The sequence below is a fragment of the Oncorhynchus nerka genome, unplaced genomic scaffold, assembly GCF_034236695.1.
Source record: "Oncorhynchus nerka isolate Pitt River unplaced genomic scaffold, Oner_Uvic_2.0 unplaced_scaffold_423, whole genome shotgun sequence".
NCBI classification, from domain to species: Eukaryota; Metazoa; Chordata; class Actinopteri; order Salmoniformes; family Salmonidae; genus Oncorhynchus; species Oncorhynchus nerka.
In genome coordinates, this window is record NW_027040490.1 from 142,928 (window position 1) to 164,273 (window position 21,346).

The following is a 21,346-nucleotide window of genomic DNA, read 5'->3' on the forward strand; positions in this document are numbered from 1 at the left end:
AATCAGATCCAATGTGTTGTAGATCAGTTGGCAGAACCTGAGTGTGAACGGGACCCAAGCTACAAAACGCCAACCTAAGCTGTGACTGAGTGGAACAGACAGTGAAACTGAGACTCGGGGCTAACGGACGGCTGATACCTCACACTGGGCCAGGGAGAGGACCAAATATAGATAAAAAAACGTGTTTCAGTTTCTCAAAGATGTGTTTGAACATTTCATGGTTGTTGTTGTTATTGTAGTCTATATCTGTATGTAAGGTTGTAAAATTCAAGTAACTTTCAATTCAATTCCCATGATTTCCTGCTTGTCCTCCCCCCTGATTCCGGGAATTTCCCAAACTGGAAAACCTGGGAATTTTGGGAAAACGACTGGAATTTTCCAAACTTTTCTGTGTGCTTTACTGTACTACCCTTACCAGTTGTAAGACAGTGCAGTGAATGTATCCTGTGACTGAGTAGAAGTTGTTGCCGGGTAACGAGCCACCTCTTGAAAAAATACAAAAAATACAAAATGGCTTCCAGAAGAGAACAGCAGCAACTGTGTGTAACTGTAGCAACCGTTGCCTTCGGGTGTTCCAACCAGATACACGCCCCTTTTCACGCCTCCGTCCATCTGTCCATCAACCCATCCCTTTTTAATCACTAAGTTGCATCAGTATAATATTTCTCGTTATTTAAAAAAAAAAGAGAAGCGGCAACATTCATTCTAATTCAATTTAAAGTTTGTAAAAAAACATTTTTTTAAAGGTACCAATTTTAATTTACACACTTAACAAAATAAGAGCATAGAGAGTGTTTTGTAGATGCTGAGAAAGGAATGTATGTTTTTAAATAACATTCTTACAACATACTAATGTTTTTAAATAGCATTCTTTCTTTTTAATGTTCTGAGAACACGACTTTAAATTAAAACCTTATGCTGAAGTACTGAAATTAAATATTTTTATGTTCTCTGAACGTTCTGAGAACGTGACTAAATAGAACCATGAGGAAACCTGTAGAAAACGTTATGCTGAAGTACTGAAATTAAATATTTTTATGTTCCCTGAACATTCTCTGAGACCATGACTAAATAAAACAATGAGGAAACCTGTAGAAAATATTATGCTGAAGAACTGACATTCCCAAAAGAAGAACGTTGTTTCTTAACGTTCTCTGAACAAATTTGAGAACATTAATTTATATCGAACCGTGAGGAAACGTTATTGGAATATAGCCCCAGGAACAAACACACTCTCACCAAGTAGTGCACTGTGTAGGGAACAGGGTTCTATTGGTGACATAGATGTGATGTCATAGTGCACTGTGTAGGGAACAGGGTTCTATTGGTGACATAGATGTGATGTCATAGTGCACTGTGTAGGGAACAGGGTTCTATTGGTGACATAGATGTGATGTCATAGTGCACTGTGTAGGGTACAGGGTTCTATTGGTGACATAGATGTGATGTCATAGTGCACTGTGTAGGGAACAGGGTTCTAAGATGTTCTCCTTTCCTTTATTTAACTGGGCAAGTCACTGAAGAAATAATTCTTATTTTACATTGACGGCCAAACCCCAGCTAAACCCTGGCCAACCCCCGGCTAAACCCCGGCCAAACCCCGGACGACGCTGGGACAATTGTGCGCCGCCCTATGGGACTTCACGATAACGGCCGGTGGTGATACAGGCCCCGGATCGAACCAGGGTCTTTAGTGACGCCTCTATAGCGCTGCGACGCTGTGCCTTTAAACCGCAGCGCCACTCCGGGTTAACATATGGTTTTCAGAACGTTAAGTGCTACATTTCAGATAAACCACTGCAAATACATACATACATACATACATACATACATACAGTACATACATTATGTAGTTGTAGTACTATATAGATACATAGATATGCTACATATTCTACATACACAAGTCATCAGTGTGTTCCTAAGACAGTTAAATACACAACTCTTAATAGTATATTTGAAAGGACTGTTCCTCTGAAATCTTCATTCACCATGATTCCCTAGGGTCTTCCTCCAGTTATCCCCGTTTTAAAAAGACCACTCTGGCTATTTGTGAACCGTTTCCCACTGAGAAACGACAGCGCCAGTGGAAATACATTCAGGCTAATGCAGTTTACAGATTTACCCACTTCCTCGTTTGATTTCAGCTCTCCGGGTGTTTCTGCCCGATTAGATACAATCTGACCCAACCATCCATTCCCGTCGTTAAAAAAAAAAAAGCTTGCCCGCAGCTCGTTGCCGTGGTAACGAGCCACCTCATGGAAAAAAAAAAAAATTACAAAATGGCTTCCAGAAGAGAACAGCAGCAACTGTGTGTAACTGTAGCAACCGTTCCCTTCGGGTGTTCCAACCAGAGACACGCCCCTTTTCACGCCTCCGTCCATCAACCCATCCCTTTAATCACCAAGTTGCTCTACAAATGAAGTGGTATTGAATTGAATTCCTTCATTCATCCATTTCCTACCCCGGAGTCCATTTTGAAAAATGGCTGCCACTGTCTCTTCCACCACTAGTTGGTCACACGTTGATCCTTTAGGACAGGAAGGGGGGAAGACAAGGTCCAAGACAAACTATTATACACATTAAAACATTCCAGGTTAAAAATAAAGTTGTACTGAATTGAAATCCTTCTATCCATCTATTCCTCTTTGTATTTTTCACCCCGCCACTACATCTCTCTCCTTCCTCGTCCTGTCACACGTCGATACGTGCCGAGAGGAAGGGAGAGAAGAAGAAGTCGAACGCGAACTTGACGGAGTTGAGGGTGGTCCGTCTCCAGTCTCTCTCGATCTTCACCTGCAGAGAGGAAAGTACAGATACAATGTCCTCTGTAAGGCAGTTGGTAGGAGCTTGCAAAAGCTAGGATAGTGGGTTCGATTCCCGGGGGCCTCCCATGTGTAAAATGTATGCGAGCATGACTAAGTGTTTCCCGGATAGAATTATCTGCTAAATGGGACTATATGTTACCTGTCCGGCTGCGGTCAGAAGGGAGGAGTCACAGTCCAGACAGTAGATGGCCTTCAGCTCGAAGGACGGGACCTGGCCCCCCAGACGACCCTCCAACGTAGTGCTGAACTCCACCAGGCTGCCGGGCTGCAGGCGCAGCAACACCTAGACAACACCAACAGCTTCATCATTTAGGATAATCATAATGGCAGCAACACCTAGACAACACCAACAGCTTCATCATTTAGGATAATCATAATGGCAGCAACACCTAGACAACACCAACAGCTTCATCATTTAGGATCATCATAATAGCAGCAACACCTAGACAACACCAACAGCTTCATCATTTCGCATAATAATTTCGGCCTTTTAGCAAATGCATGCATACATTTTACATACATTTTACACCCCAGTTTTTTAATAGGTTATTAATAATTTTAATGTAAAGTTATTTAATGAGAACACCGAGATAACAACAGAGTCGTGTATTTAGAGTGTAAGGACAGTGAGGTTTATGCACTATGAAAAGGCCAAACTCTGTCAATACATGGCTTGGGACAACACCAACAGCAACAGGTTAATAATGATCATCGTTAGAACAGGGTTCTGTGAGTACCTAAAGGAACAGGGTTCTGTGAGTACCTAAAGGAACAGGGTTCTGTGAGTACCTGAAGGAACAGGGTTCTGTGAGTACCTAAAGGAACAGGGTTCTGTGAGTACCTAAAGGAACAGGGTTCTGTGAGTACCTAAAGGAACAGGGTTCTGTGAGTACCTAAAGGAACAGGGTTCTGTGAGTACCTAAAGGAACAGGGTTCTGTGAGTACCTAAAGGAACAGGGTTCTGTGAGTACCTAAAGGACCAGGGTTTACCTGTCTGAACTCATGACTGGCCACCAGTTTGATGTCTCTGGCCCGGTCCTCTGGAATCCCGTCTTCCTCGGGCATCCCCACACCCACCTCAAATCAAATAAAAATTTGATTATAGTACATTAAAATATATATTTTTAAATCACACTTTACATTAAACCAATAAAATTAAAAGAAGTAAAAGTGGATAAATAACAGATCATAAAACACAGAGTATATCTACAACTAAATTACTAAAGTTACTAACTATTACTGAATAAAGGCCCCGGTCCCTTAGTTGTATATCTACAACTATTACTGGTCCCTTGGGGCCCAGCGGGTAGAACACAGTATATCTACAACTATTACTGGTCCCTTGGTGCCCAGCGGGTAGAACAGAGTATATCTACAACTATTACTGGTCCCTTGGGCCCAGCGGGTAGAACAGAGTATATCTACAACTATTACTGGTCCCTACCCAGCGGGTAGAACAGAGTATATCTACAACTATTACTGGTCCCTTGGGGCCCTTAGGGGGTCCCAGCAGGTAGAACAGAGTATATCTACAACTATTACTGGTCCCTTGGGGCCCAGCAGGTAGAACAGAGTATATCTACAACTATTACTGGTCCCTTGGGGCCCAGGTAGAACAGAGTATATCTACAACTATTACTGGTCCCTTGGGGCCCAGCGGGTAGAACAGAGTATATCTACAACTATTACTGGTCCCTTGGGGCCCAGCGGGTAGAACAGAGTATATCTACAACTATTACTGGTCCCTTGGGGCCCAGCGGGTAGAACAGAGTATATCTACAACTATTACTGGTCCCTTGGGGCCCAGTAGAACAGAGTATATCTACAACTATTACTGGTCCCTTGGGGCCCAGGGGTAGAACAGAGTATATCTACAACTATTACTGGTCCCTTGGGGCCCAGCAGGTAGAACAGAGTATATCTACAACTATTACTGGTCCCTTGGGGCCCAGCGGGTAGAACAGAGTATATCTACAACTATTACTGGTCCCAGCGGGTAGAACAGAGTATATCTACAACTATTACTGGTCCCTTGGGGCCCAGCAGGTAGAACAGAGTATATCTACAACTATTACTGGTCCCTTGGGGCCAGCGGGTAGAACAGAGTATATCTACAACTATTACTGGTCCCTTGGGGCCCAGCAGGTAGAACAGAGTATATCTACAACTATTACTGGTCCCTTGGGGCCCAGCGGGTAGAACAGAGTATATCTACAACTATTACTGGTCCCTTGGGGCCCAGCAGGTAGAACAGAGTATATCTACAACTATTACTGGTCCCTTGGGGCCCAGCGGGTAGAACAGAGTATATCTACAACTATTACTGGTCCCTTGGGGCCCAGCGGGTAGAACAGAGTATATCTACAACTATTACTGGTCCCTTGGGGCCCAGCGGGTAGAACAGAGTATATCTACAACTATTACTGGTCCCTTGGGGCCCAGCGGGTAGAACAGAGTATATCTACAACTATTACTGGTCCCTTGGGGCCCAGCGGGTAGAACAGAGTATATCTACAACTATTACTGGTCCCTTGGGGCCCAGCGGGTAGAACAGAGTATATCTACAACTATTACTGGTCCCTTGGGGCCCAGCACAGTATATCTACAACTAGGTAGAACAGAGTATATCTACAACTATTACTGGTCCCTTGGGGCCCAGAGGGTAGAACAGAGTATATCTACAACTATTACTGGTCCCTTGGGGCCCAGCAGGTAGAACAGAGTATATCTACAACTATTACTGGTCCCTTGGGGCCCAGCGGGTAGAACAGAGTATATCTACAACTATTACTGGTCCCTTGGGGCCCAGCGGGTAGAACAGAGTATATCTACAACTATTACTGGTCCCTTGGGGCCCAGCGGGTAGAACAGAGTATATCTACAACTATTACTGGTCCCTTGGGGCCCAGCGGGTAGAACAGAGTATATCTACAACTATTACTGGTCCCTTGGGGCCCAGCAGGTAGAACAGAGTATATCTACAACTATTACTGGTCCCTTGGGGCCCAGCGGGTAGAACAGAGTATATCTACAACTATTACTGGTCCCGTGTGGCCCAGTGGGTAGAACAGAGTATATCTACAACTATTACTGGTCCCTTGGGGCCCAGAGGGTAGAACAGAGTATATCTACAACTATTACTGGTCCCTTGGGACCCAGCAGGTAGAACAGAGTATATCTACAACTATTACTGGTCCCTTGGGGCCCAGCAGGTAGAACAGAGTATATCTACAACTATTACTGGTCCCTTGGGGCCCAGCAGGTAGAACAGAGTATATCTACAACTATTACTGGTCCCTTGGGGCCCAGCGGGTAGAACAGAGTATATCTACAACTATTACTGGTCCCTTGGGGCCCAGCAGGTAGAACAGAGTATATCTACAACTATTACTGGTCCCTTGGGGCCCAGCAGAACAGAGTATATCTACAACTATTACTGGTCCCTTGGGGCCCAGAGGGTAGAACAGAGTATATCTACAACTATTACTGGTCCCTTGGGGCCCAGTCCCTTGGGGCCCAGGGTAGAACAGAGTATATCTACAACTATTACTGGTCCCGTGGGGCCCAGCGGGTAGAACAGAGTATATCTACAACTATTACTGGTCCCTTGGGGCCCAGCAGGTAGAACAGAGTATATCTACAACTATTACTGGTCCCTTGGGGCCCAGCAGGTAGAACAGAGTATATCTACAACTATTACTGGTCCCTTGGGGCCCAGCGGGTAGAACAGAGTATATCTACAACTATTACTGGTCCCTTGGGGCCCAGCGGGTAGAACAGAGTATATCTACAACTATTACTGGTCCCGTGGGGCCCAGCGGGTAGAACAGAGTATATCTACAACTATTACTGGTCCCTTGGGGCCCAGCAGGTAGAACAGAGTATATCTACAACTATTACTGGTCCCTTGGGGCCCAGCGGGTAGAACAGAGTATATCTACAACTATTACTGGTCCCTTGGGGCCCAGCGGGTAGAACAGAGTATATCTACAACTATTACTGAATAAAGGCCCCGGGTAGAACAGAGTATATCTACAACTATTACTGGTCCCTTGGGGCCCAGCGGGTAGAACAGAGTATATCTACAACTATTACTGGTCCCTTGGGACCCAGCGGGTAGAAGAGTATATCTACAACTATTACTGGTCCCTTGGGGCCCAGCGGGTAGAACAGAGTACATCTACAACTATTACTGTTCCCTTGGGACCCAGCGGGTAGAAGAGTATATCTACAACTATTACTGGTCCAACAGCGGGTACTGAGCTATATCTACAACTATTACTGGGGGACCCAGCGGGTAGAACAGAGTATTGGGGCCCAGAGGGTAGAACAGAGTATATCTACAACTATTACTGGTCCCTTGGGACCCAGCGGGTAGAACAGAGTATATCTACAACTATTACTGGTCCCTTGGGGCCCAGCGGGTAGAACAGACTATATCTACAACTATTACTGGTCCCTTGGGACCCAGCGGGTAGAACAGAGTATATCTACAACTATTACTGGTCCCTTGGGACCCAGCGGGTAGAACAGAGTATATCTACAACTATTACTGGTCCCTTGGGGCCCAGAGGGTAGAACAGAGTATATCTACAACTATTACTGGTCCCTTGGGACCCAGCGGGTAGAACAGAGTATATCTACAACTATTACTGGTCCCTTGGGGCCCAGCGGGTAGAACAGACTATATCTACAACTATTACTGGTCCCTTGGGGCCCAGAGGGTAGAACAGAGTATATCTACAACTATTACTGGTCCACTGGGGCCCAGAGGGTAGAACAGAGTATATCTACAACTATTACTGGTCCATTGGGGCCCAGAGGGTAGAACAGAGTATATCTACAACTATTACTGGTCCATTGGGGCCCAGTGGGTAGAACAGAGTATATCTACAACTATTACTGGTCCCTTGGGGCCCAGTGGGTAGAACAGAGTATATCTACAACTATTACTGGTCCCTTGGGGCCCAGAGGGTAGAACAGAGTATATCTACAACTATTACAGAATAAAGGCCCCGGTCCCTTGGGGCCCAGAGGGTAGAACAGAGTATATCTACAACTATTACTGGTCCCTTGGGGCCCAGCGGGTAGAAGAGTATATCTACAACTATTACTGAATAAAGGCCCCGGACCCATGGGGCCCAGCGGGTAGAAGAGTATATCTACAACTATTACTGGTCCCTTGGGGCCCAGCGGGTAGAACAGAGTACATCTACAACTATTACTGTTCCCTTGGGACCCAGCGGGTAGAAGAGTATATCTACAACTATTACTGGTCCCTTGGGGCCCAGAGGGTAGAACAGAGTATATCTACAACTATTACTGGTCCCTTGGGACCCAGCGGGTAGAACAGAGTATATCTACAACTATTACTGGTCCCTTGGGGCTATTACAGACTATATCTACAACTATTACTGGTCCCTTGGGGCCCAGCGGGTAGAACAGAGTATATCTACAACTATTACTGGTCCAACTATTACTGGTCCTTGGGGCCCAGAGGGTAGAACAGAGTATATCTACAACTATTACTGGTCCCTTGGGACCCAGCGGGTAGAACAGAGTATATCTACAACTATTACTGGTCCCTTGAACAGAGTATATCTACAACCAGGGGCCCAGAGGGTAGAACAGAGTATATCTACAACTATTACTGGTCCCTTGGGGCCCAGCAGGTAGAACAGAGTATATCTACAACTATTACTGGTCCCTTGGGGCCCAGAGAACAGGTATATCTACAAACCCTTGGGGCCCAGAGGGTAGAACAGAGTATATCTACAACTATTACTGGTCCCTTGGGACCCAGCGGGTAGAACAGAGTATATCTACAACTATTACTGGTCCCTTGGGGCCCAGCGGGTAGAACAGAGTATATCTACAACTATTACTGGTCCCTTGGGGCCCAGAGGGTAGAACAGAGTATATCTACAACTATTACTGGTCCCTTGGGACCCAGCGGGTAGAACAGAGTATATCTACAACTATTACTGGTCCCTTGGGACCCAGAGGGGGTAGAACAGAGTATATCTACAACTATTACTGGTCCCTTGGGGCCCAGAGGGTAGAACAGAGTATATCTACAACTATTACTGGTCCCTTGGGGCCCAGAGGGTAGAACTGGTCCTATTACTGGTCCCTTGGGGCCCAGCGGGTAGAACAGAGTATATCTACAACTATTACTGGTCCCTTGGGGCCCAGAGGGTAGAACAGAGGGTAGAACAGAGTATATCTACAACTATTACTGGTCCCTTGGGGCCCAGAGGGTAGAACAGAGTATATCTACAACTATTACTGGTCCCTTGGGGCCCAGAGAACAGTAGAACAACTATTACTGGTCCCTTGGGGCCCAGCGGGTAGAACAGAGTATATCTACAACTATTACTGGTCCACTTGGGGCCCAGAGGGTAGAACAGAGTATATCTACAACTATTACTGGTCCATTGGGGCCCAGAGGGTAGAACAGAGTATATCTACAACTATTACTGGTCCTATTACTGGGGCCCAGTGGGTAGAACAGAGTATATCTACAACTATTACTGGTCCCTTGGGGCCCAGTAGAACAGAGTATATCTACAACTATTACTGGTCCCTTGGGGCCCAGAGGGTAGAACAGAGTATATCTACAACTATTACTAGAACAGGTCCCCCTTGGGGCCCAGAGGGTAGAACAGAGTATATCTACAACTATTACTGGTCCCATGGTCCCTTGGGGCCCAGCGGGTAGAAAATAGTATATCTACAACTATTACTCATCCCATGGGGCCCAGCGGGTAGAACAGAGTATATCTACAACTATTACTGGTCCCATGGGGCCCAGCGGGAAGAAAATAGTATATCTACAACTATTACTCATCCCTTGGGGCCCAGCGGGTAGAACAGAGTATATCTACAACTATTACTGATTAAAGGTCCCGGTCCCTTGGGACCCAGAGGGTAGAACATGGTGCTTGCAACACCAGGAAGTGAGTTCGATTCCGGCAGGTGACCAGTATGAAAAAGGACGAAAACAATATACACTAAGTCGCTCCGGAGAAGAGCGTCTGTTAAATGACTAAAAATGTAAATGTAAAAGCCAGGCTAAAAAACGTAAACGTTGCCTGTATCTCTTACCTCCAACACATAGCTGTCGTATCGCTTCACGTGACACGTGTGTTTGGCCAAAGCCTTGATCACACACAGCTCCTCCTCTTCCTGCTGCCGGAGGAGGACGGCCGTCGGCACGGCAACGCCATGCACTGTGGCGTTGGCGTAGTCGGCGGCGGTGAGGTTAGCATTAGCGACGGTTGCCGTGGCGTCGGGGGTGTTGGTAGAGTTGTTCCGCAGCGGGTCACATTTAGGATAAGTCTCTCCGTAAAGACAGCGTAACCAATCTCCCATGAACACCGGCAGCAGGTTGATGACGGACTGGGCTCCGTTCTCAGTTTCCGCTACACGCACCTGCCTGAACCTCCCGGTCCACGTCACCTGGAAATTATTTAAAAAAATAAAAAGGTTTTGTTGAAAATGGCACAATATTCCCTTTACATACAGTATAGCTGGTGTCAGCATGTTTAAGTGATGTACCTGGTGTCAGAGAGTACCTGGTGTCAGAGAGTACCTGGTGTCAGAGAGTACCTGGTGTCAGAGTGTACCTGGTGTCAGAGAGTACCTGGTGTCAGAGTGTTTAAGTGATGTACCTGGTGTCAGACTGTACCTGGTATCAGAGTGTTTAAGTGATGTACCTGGTGTCAGAGTGTACCTGGTGTCAGAGTGTTTAAGTTATGTACCTGGTGTCAGAGTGTTTAAGTGATGTACCTGGTGTCAGAGTGTACCTGGTGTCAGAGTGTACCTGGTGTCAGAGTGTACCTGGTGTCAGAGAGTTTAAGTGTTGTACCTGGTGTCAGAGGGTACCTGGTGTCAGAGAGTTTAAGTGATGTACCTGGTGTCAGAGTGTACCTGGTGTCAGAGTGTACCTGGTGTCAGAGTGTACCTGGTGTCAGAGAGTTTAAGTGTTGTACCTGGTGTCAGAGTGTTTAAGTGATGTACCTGGTGTCAGAGTGTACCTGGTGTCAGAGTGTACCTGGTGTCAGAGTGTACCTGGTGTCAGAGAGTTTAAGTGTTGTACCTGGTGTCAGAGTGTTTAAGTGATGTACCTGGTGTCAGAGTGTACCTGGTGTCAGAGTGTACCTGGTGTCAGAGTGTACCTGGTGTCAGAGTGTTTAAGTGATGTACCTGGTGTCAGAGTGTACCTGGTGTCAGAGTGTACCTGGTGTCAGAGTGTTTAAGTGATGTACCTGGTGTCAGAGTGTACCTGGTGTCAGAGTGTTTAAGTGATGTACCTGGTGTCCGTCCAGGTGTGAACAGAAGATCTGTGTCTGAGCCACACCTTTCACCTTCCAGGCAGGAGGACCACACAGCTGCCCGTACTGTCTCCAGGTCAACGTAGAGTTATACCCCTAAACATCAACATTGCATTTCATTCAATACAACTAAAGGTTAAATAAAATAAAATAAAATATGTAATTAAATCAAATCAAAAATGTAATTTAATGAAATCAGTGGAGTGCATCTCTACACACTTTCCAGTACAAAGCCAAGTACAGCCCCAGTTACCATCCAGTACAAAGCCAAGTACAGCCCCAGTTACCATCCCATCCAGTACAAAGCCAAGTACAGCCCCAGTTACCATCCCATCCAGTACAAAGCCACCAGTCCAGTACAGCCCCAGTTACCATCCATCCAGTACAAAGCCAAGTACAGCCCCAGTTACCATCCCATCCAGTACAAAGCCAAGTACAGCCCCAGTTACCATCCCATCCAGTACAAAGCCAAGTACAGCCCCAGTTACCATCCCATCCAGTACAAAGCCCCTCCCCCTTCCTCTTTACCTGCAGTCCCTCGTAGTGGTACACGTACATCCAGAAGAACAGCATCACCGTGGTGACGCAGCACAGGATGAGCTTGATTATAGTGGCATTATAGTGGCATTATAGTGGCATTATAGTGGCATTATAGTGGCGTTGAGACATGGAGTGGAACACGTCCATGAGAGACAGGCTGAAGCGCGTCCACAGCCTCAGTGTCACCGGCACCAGCGCACACGGTATTAGCGTCACAATCATCTGACAGAACAACACATAGTGGTATTATAGTGGTATTATAGTGGTGTTATAGTGGTGTTATAGTGGTGTTATAGTGGTGTTATAGTGGTGTTATAGTGGTATTATAGTGGTGTTATAGTGGTATTACAGTGGTGTTATAGTGGTATTATAGTGGTATTATAGTGGTGTTATAGTGGTGTTATAGTGGTATTATAGTGTGTTATAATATTATAGTGGTGTTATAGTGGTATTATAGTGGTGTTATAGTGGTATTATAGTGGTATTATAGTGGTATTATAGTGGTGTTATAGTGGTATTATAGTGGTATTATAGTGGTATTATAGTGGTGTTATAGTGGTATTATAGTGGTATTATTAGTGGTGTTATAGTGGTATTATAGTGGTGTTATAGTGGTATTATAGTGGTATTATAGTGGTATAGTGGTGTTATAGTGGTTATTATAGTGTGGTATTATAGTGGTGTTATAGTGGTGTTATTATTATAGTGGTATTATAGTGGTATTATATTATAGTGGTATTATTGGTGTTATAGTGGTGTTATAGTGGTGTTATAGTGGCATTATAGTGACATTGGTATTATAGTGGTGTTATTATAGTGGTATGGTTATAGTGGTATATAGTGGTATTATAGTGGTATTATTATAGTGGTATTATAGTGGTATTATAGTGGTATTATATTGGTATTATAATAGTGGTATTATAGTGGTATTATAGTATTATAGTGGTATTATAGTGGTATTATAGTGGTATTATGGTATTATAGTGATATTATAGTGATTATAGTGGTATTATAGTGGTATTATAGTGGAATTTATAGTGGCATTATAGTGGTATTATAGTGGTATTATTATAGTGGTGGTATTATAGTGGTATTATAGTGGTATTATAGTGGTGTGGCATTATAGTGGTATTATAGTGGTATTATAGTGGTTATGAGTTATATTATAGTGTGGGTATTATAGTGGTGTTATAGTGGTGTTATAGTGGTATTATAGTGGTTATTATAGTGGTATTATAGTGGTGTTATAGTGGTATTATAGTGGTAGTGGTTATTATTAGTGGTTATTATAGTGGTATTATTAGTGACATTATAGTATTATAGTGGTGTTATAGTGGTGTTATAGTGGTATTATAGTGGTGTTATAGTGGTATTATAGTGGTGTTATAGTGGTGTTATAGTGGTATTATATAGTGGTGTTATTATATAGTGGTGTTATAGTGGTGTTATAGTGGTATTATAGTGGTGTTATAGTGTTTATAGTGGTGTTATTATTAGTGGTATTATAGTTGTATTATAGTGGTGTTATAGTGGTATTATAGTGGTATTATAGTTGTATTATAGTGGTAATTATAGTGGTGTTATAGTGGTGTTATTGGTATAGTGGTATTATAGTGGTATTATAGTGGTGTTATAGTGGTATTATAGTGGTGTTATAGTGGTATTATTAGTGGTATTATAGTGGTGTTATAGTGGTATTATCATCTGACAGAACGACACATAGTGGTATTATAGTGGTGGTGTTATTATATAGTGGTATTATAGTGGTTATTATAGTGGTGTTATAGTGGTGTTATAGTGGTATTATAGTGGTATTATAGTGGTGTTATAGTGGTGGTGGTATTATAGTGGTATAGTGGTATGGTATAGTGGTATTATAGTGGTGTTATAGTGGTATTATAGTGGTATTATAGTGGTATTATACTGGTATTATAGTGACATTAAAGTGACATTATAGTGGCATTATAGTGGTATTATAGTATTATAGTGGTATTATAGTGGTATTATAGTATTATAGTGGTATTATAGTGGTATTATAGTGACATTATAGTGGCATTATAGTGGTATTATAGTGGTATAGTGGTATTATAGTGGTGTTATAGTGGTATTATAGTGGTATTATAGTGGCATTATAGTGGTATTATAGTGGTATAGTGGTATTATAGTGGTGTTATAGTGGTATTATAGTGGTATTATAGTGGTATTATAATGACATTATAGTGGTTTGGTATGGTATTATAGTGGTATTATATAGTGGTATTATACTGGTATTATAGTGACATTAAAGTGACATTATAGTGGTATTATAGTGGTAGTAGTGGTATTATAGTGGTATTATAGTGGTATATATTATTAGTATAGTGAATTATAGTGACATTATAGTGGTATTATAGTGGTATTATAGTGATTATAGTGGTTATTATAGTGGTATATAGTGGTATTATAGTGACATTATATGTTATTATAGTGGTATTATAGTGGTATTATAGTATTATAGTGGTATTATAGTGGTATTATAGTGGTATTATAGTGGTGTTATAGTGGCATTATATAGTGACATTATAGTGTATTATAGTGGTATTATAGTGGTATTATAGTGGTATTATAGTGGCATTATAGTGGCATTATTATAGTATTATAGTATTATAGTGGTATTATAGTGGCATTATAGTGGCATTATAGTGGTATTATAGTGGTATTATAGTGGTGATTATAGTGGCATTATAGTGGTGTTATAGTGTGGTGTTATAGTGGTATTATAGTGACATTATTATAGTGGTATTATAGTGTGGTATTATAGTGGTATTATAGTGGTATTATAGTGGTATTATAGTGGTGTTATAGGTGGTATTATAGTGGTATTATTATAGTGGCATTATAGTGGTATTATAGTGGTATTATAGTGGTATTATTAGTGGTATTATAGTGGTATTATAGTGGTGTGGTATTATAGTGGTATTATAGTGGCATTATACCCAACGCAGTGACATTATAGTGGCATTATTATAGTGGTATTATAGTGGTATTATTATAGTGGTATTATAGTATTATAGTGGTATTATAGTTATAGTATTATAGTGGTATTATAGTGACATTATAGTGGCATTATAGTGGCATTATAGTGGCATTATGGTGGCATTATATAGTGGTATTATAGTGGTATTATAGTGGTGTTATAGTATTATAGTGGTATTATAGTGGTGTTATAGTGGTATTATAGTGACATGGTGTGGTATTATAGTGGTATTATAGTGGTATTATAGTGGTATTATAGTGGTGTTATAGTGGTATTATAGTGGTATTATATAGTGGTATTATAGTGGTATTATAGTGACATTATAGTGGTATATAGTGGTATTATAGTGGTATTATAGTGGTATTATAGTGGTATTATAGTGGTATTATAGTGGTATTATAGTGGCATTATAGTGGCATTATAGTGGTATTATAGTGGCATTATAGTGGTGTTATAGTGGTATTATAGTGGTATTATAGTGGCATTAAATAATTATAGTGGTGTTATTATAGTGGCATTATAGTGGTGTTATATAGTGGTGTTATAGTATATTATAGTGGTATTATAGTGGCATTATAGTGGTATTATAGTGGCATTATAGTGGTGTTATAGTGGTATTATAGTGGTATTATAGTGGCATTATAGTGGTGGTATTATATGTGGTGTTATTATAGTGGTATTATTATAGTGGCATTATAGTGGCATTATAGTGGTATTATAGTGGTATTATAGGTATTATAGTGGTATTATAGTGGTATTATAGTGGTATTATATGGTTATAGTGGCATTATAGTGGTGTTATAGTGGTATTATAGTGGCATTATAGTGGTATTATAGTGGTGTTATAGTGGTATTATAGTGGTATTATAGTGGTATTATAGTGGTATTTATAGTGTGACATTATAGTGGTGTTATAGTGGTGGTGTTATAGTGGTATTTATAGTGGTGTTATATAGTGGTATTATAGTGGTATTATAGTGGTATTATAGTGGTATTATAGTGGTATTATAGTGGTATTATAGTGGTATTATAGTGGCATTATAGTGGTATTATAGTGGTATTATAGTGGTGTTATAGTGGTGTTATAGTGGTATTATAGTGTGGTATTATATATAGTGGTATTATAGTGGTATTATAGTGGTATTATAGTGGCATTATAGTGGTATTATAGTGGTATTATAGTATAGTGGTATTATAGTGGTATTATAGTGGTATTATAGTAGTATTATAGTGTGTTATAGTGGTGTTATAGTGGTATTATAGTGACATTATAGTGGTATAGTGGTATTATAGTGGTATTATAGTGGTATTATAGTGACATATATAGTGGTATTATAGTGGTGGCATTATATTATAGTGGGCATTATAGTGGTATTATAGTGGTATTATAGTGGTATTATAGTGGTATTATATGGTATTATAGTGGTATTATAGTGGTATTATAGTGGTATTATAGTGGTGTTATTATTATAGTGGCATTATAGTGGTATTATTATAGTGGTATTATAGTGGTTATTATAGTGGTATTATAGTGGTGTTATTATAGTGGTATTATAGTGTGTTATAGTGGTGTTATTATAGTGTTATAGTGGTATTATAGTGACATTATAGTGGTGTTATAGTGGTATTATAGTGGCATTATAGTGGTATTATAGTGGTGTTATAGTGGTATTATAGTGGTGTTATTATAGTGACATTTATATTATAGTGGTATTATAGTGGTATTATAGTGGTATTATAGTGGTATTATAGTGGTATTATAGTGGTGATTATAGTGGTTATAGTGGCATTATAGTGGTATTATAGTGGTATTATAGTGGTATTATAGTGGTATTATAGTGGTATTATAGTGGTATTATAGTGGCATTATAGTGGCATTATAGTATTATAGTGGTTATAGTGATTAGTGGTGTTATAGTGGTATTATAGTGGTATTATAGTGGTATTATAGTGGTATTATAGTGGTATTATAGTGGTATTATAGTGGTATTATAGTGGTATTATAGTGGTATTATAGTGGCATTATATAGTGGCATTATATTATAGTGGTTTATTATAGTGGTATTATAGTGGTATTATAGTGGTATTATAGTGGTATTATAGTGGTATTATAGTGGTTATTATATAGTGGCATTATAGGTGTGGTGTTATAGTGGTATTATAGTGGCATTATAGTGGTATTATAGTGGTATTATAGTGGCATTATAGTGGTATTATAGTGGTATTATAGTGGTATTATAGTGGTATTATAGTGGTATTATAGTGGTATTATAGTGGTGTTATAGTGGTATTATAGTGGTATTATAGTGGTATTATAGTGGTATTATAGTATTATAGTGGTATTATAGTGATATTATAGTGGTGTTATAGTGGTATTATAGTGGCATTGTGGTATTATAGTGGTATTATAGTGATATTGTGGTATTATAGTGTGTTGATTTGTGTATTTTGTAACCTGACCTCACTAAATGAAACCAATGCAAATGGACAATAGTGGTGTATAGTGGTGTTATAGTGGTATTATAGTTATGGTATCGTATGGGAACACAACAATATAAGTTATGGTATCGCCATGGGAACACAACAATAAAGTTATTATAGTGGTATTATAGCCATGGGAACACAACAATAAGTTATGGTATCGCCATGGGAACACAGCAATAAGTTATGGTATTATAGTGGCCATGGGAACACAACAATAAGTTATGGTATTATAGTGGTATTATAGTGTTATAGTGGTGTCATGGGAACACATAGTGGTAACTTATGGTATTATAGTGGTATGGGAACACAACAGAAACAATCCCCATCGTGTTTTTAAACTGTATGTACTGGTAAGTGACGTGCATGTCTCTTTAAAACTGCCGACCAATCATCACCTTGGTGAGCTCCAGCTCCAGGAACCATTTGACCAGCTGGATGAGGACCATGGCAGCCAGTCCCACAGCCAGCACGGGCAAGGCAAACAGGAACAGGAAGTAGCCAACGCAGGTCCGGATGATAGTGGTATTATAGGGGAAGAGTTTTGGAGCAGCACCACAGAGAACTCACACCACAGGAAGCAGACCAAGTAGGGGACCAGGAAACAGTAGGTCCCACGGAAACCACGCTGCCTAGCCATACTGGGGGAGGAGTGGGGAGGGTGGGGTGGGAGTGAGAGAGGGGAGGAGGAGAGGAGATAGTGGTGTTATAGGGATTATAGTGGCATTAGGGTGTGGTGAGGAGAGGGAGGAGAGAAGGGGGCAGGGGGGAAAGTAGGGGAGGTGAGGAGAGAGGGGTGAAGGGGGAGTAGGGGAGGTGAGGAGAGCAGGGGAGGTGAGGAGAGCAGGGGGTGTTGAGGTGAGCAGGGGGAAGGGGGTGTAGGGGTTGTGAGGAGAGGAGGAAGAGGGAGGGGAAGTGAGTGAGAGGAGAGGGTAGGAAGAGGGAGGGGGTGGAGAGGAGAGGAGAGGAGGAAGAGGGAGGGGTGGAGAGGAGAGGGAGAGGGAGGGGAGTGACAGGGGTGGGGGGTGGGAGTAGAGAGGGCAGTCTCTTTAAAACTGGAGAGGAGAGGGAGGAGAGAGGGGGCAGTAGGGGTGGTGAGGAGAGGGGTGAAGGGGGGAGTAGGGGTGGTGAGGAGAGGAGGGAGAGGTAGGGAGGAGAAACCAACATGTTACGGTGAGGCCGTAAACAGCATATTTTGGCCTGGATGACTTAGGCTTTTCAGCGACAACATTCTAACGGAAAATGACTTCGCTCCTCTTCCTACATGGGGTAGAAAGCTCACATGGCATGTGAACGTTCACAAACCTTGCCCTTGTCGAACACACATCAGATGTGATTCCATTTATCTATTTTCCACGTAGCAGACATTCAGGAGAGACTTCCAGGAGCGGGTAGGGATGCCTTGCTCAAGGAAACAACAGATTTTTCAACTTGTCGTCAGCTCAGGGATTCGATACCTTTTGGTTGATGGACCAAGAGTCCAGCCGCTAGGCTAACTAACGCCATATACCATAGTGCTCGGCTGAAGAACAGGCAGTAGAGGTAGAGGTACTGACCTGAAGAACAGGATGTAGAGGTACTGACCTGAAGAACAGGTAGTAGAGGTACTGACCTGAAGAACAGGTAGTAGAGGTACTGACCTGAAGAACAGGTAGTAGAGGTACTGACCTGAAGAACAGGAAGTAGAGGTAGAGGTACTGACCTGAAGAACAGGTAGTAGAGGTACTGACCTGAAGAACAGGAAGTAGAGGTACTGACCTGTAGAACAGGTAGTAGAGGTACTGACCTGAAGAACAGGTAGTAGAGGTAGAGGTACTGACCTGTAGAACAGGAAGTAGAGGTAGAGGTACTGACCTGAAGAACAGGTAGTAGAGGTAGAGGTACTGACCTGAAGAACAGGATGTAGAGGTACTGACCTGAAGAACAGGATGTAGAGGTACTGACCTGAAGAACAGGAAGTCGAGGTAGAGGTACTGACCTGAAGAACAGGAAGTAGAGGTAGAGGTACTGACCTGAAGAACAGGTAGTAGAGGTAGAGGTACTGACCTGTAGAACAGGTAGTAGAGGTACTGACCTGAAGAACAGGAAGTAGAGGTAGAGGTACTGACCTGAAGAACAGGAAGTAGAGGTAGAGGTACTGACCTGTAGAACAGGTAGTAGAGGTACTGACCTGAAGAACAGGAAGTAGAGGTAGAGATACTGACCTGTAGAACAGGAAGTAGAGGTAGAGGTACTGACCTGTAGAACAGGAATTAGAGGTAGAGGTACTGACCTGTAGAACAGGAAGTAGAGGTAGAGGTACTGACCTGAAGAAGAGGAAGTAGAGGTAGAGGTCTAGCAGGCAGGGCAGACTGATCTTCATCACCACTGAATCCCCTAGTGGCAGGGTAGTGAAGGTGTGGCTCAGCATCCTCAGCAGAACAGCACTCTGGGGCAGGAGACTGGTCAGGGAACACAAAGACGTTGCCACCTACAGACAGAACCAGACACAGGACCAGCAGTAATATGTGTTATAATATATATATGGTCACTGGTCTAAAGTAGTGCACTATATAGGGAATATGGTGCCATAGGGCTCTGGTTTAAAGTAGTGCACTATATAGGGATTAGGGTGCCGTTTGGCCTGTGTCTGACCTCAGTGATGAGCGCCCGTTTGGCGTAGGTGGCGCCCGAGGGACTCAGGCTCTTGTAGCTGACCACCGTGAACAAGATGGCTACCGTGGACAGCTCCGAGCAGGGGATCCATCCTATAACACAGACACACTGGTTAGCCTCTTATAGACACACTACACACACACACACACACACACACACACACACACACACACCTTTATCAGCGACGGGGAAGGAGAAGACGATGAACAACACCGATATCAGGAAGTAGAGGTAGGGTTCTAGATTGTTCCAGCCGAAGTTAGACTCTGCTTGCTCCACGTCCAGGCCAGGCTCAAACCTGGTCAGCAGGGTTGTTAGGGCACTGAAGTTCTCCCACGCCTGGAGAGGAGGAGGAGGAGGAGGAAGACAAAGAAGAAGATGAGAGAAGAGAAGAGAAGAGGAGAGGAGAAGAGAGGAGAGTGTAATGTTAGTTTGAGGAGAGGAGAGGGTAATGTAGTTTGAGAGGGAGAGATGTTAGTTTGAGGAGAGGAGAGGGTAATGTTAGTTTGAGGAGAGGAGAGGGTAATGTTAGTTTGAGGAGAGGAGAGAAGAGAGAGTGTAATGTTAGTTTGAGGAGAGGAGAGTGTAATGTTAGCTGATCTGTACCTTGCTGTTCTGGAAGATGCGTAGCGTGCAGATCACCATGGAGATGAAGGAGAGGTAGAAGACGAGGAGTGGGATGAAGAAGGCAAACAGGTCAACGGTCAGATTACTGATGATGAAGAAGAAGATGAGCGCGTTGACGTGGTGCGTGGGGATCACCGTGCTCAGCCATTGGACGCCGGCGCGAGACGCCCAATCAATGAGCTGATCCTTCACCTCGATGACCGCAGTGATAGGGTACTGCAACACCTGGAGATGGAGAGGGAGGAGGGGTGAGAGAGGAGGAAGGAGGGAGGGAGGGGTGAGGGAGGGAGGGAGGGGGAGAGGGGAGGAGGGAGGGAGGGAGGGAGGAGGGAGGGTGAGGGAGGGAGTAATGGTTAGGGAGGGAGGGGTGAGGGAAGGGTGAGTATTTGAACCAATTTTGAAGAGATGTTAGCTGATTGGGTGTAATGTCATACTAACCAGGAAGTGTCGTCTGGTGTCCATCAACATGTCACTCCGACCCATCCCCCACACTCCCTTCTGAGGCTTCTTGGGGACCAGGCCACTCTGCTTAATGTACAAACACACACACAACAGGAACACACACACACAGGAGCACGTACACACACACACACACACACACAACACACACACACAGGAGCACGTATACACACACAAACACACCAGGAACACACACACACAGGAGCACGTATACACACACACACACACACACACACACACACACAGGAGCACATATATACACACACACAGGAGCACACAACAGGAACACACACTCATAGGAGCACATATACACACACACACACACACACACACACACGCACACACACACACACAGGAGCACGTATACACACACACATACACACCAGGAACACACACACATAGGAGCA

General features: G+C 42.8%; 1 pseudogene; it reads right to left on the reverse strand.

Annotated features, from left to right (window-relative positions):
* Positions 1–2,533: 2,533 nt before the first annotated feature.
* LOC135571268 (wolframin-like) overlaps positions 2,534–21,346 on the reverse strand; it is a 42,654-nt pseudogene continuing 23,841 nt past the window's right edge.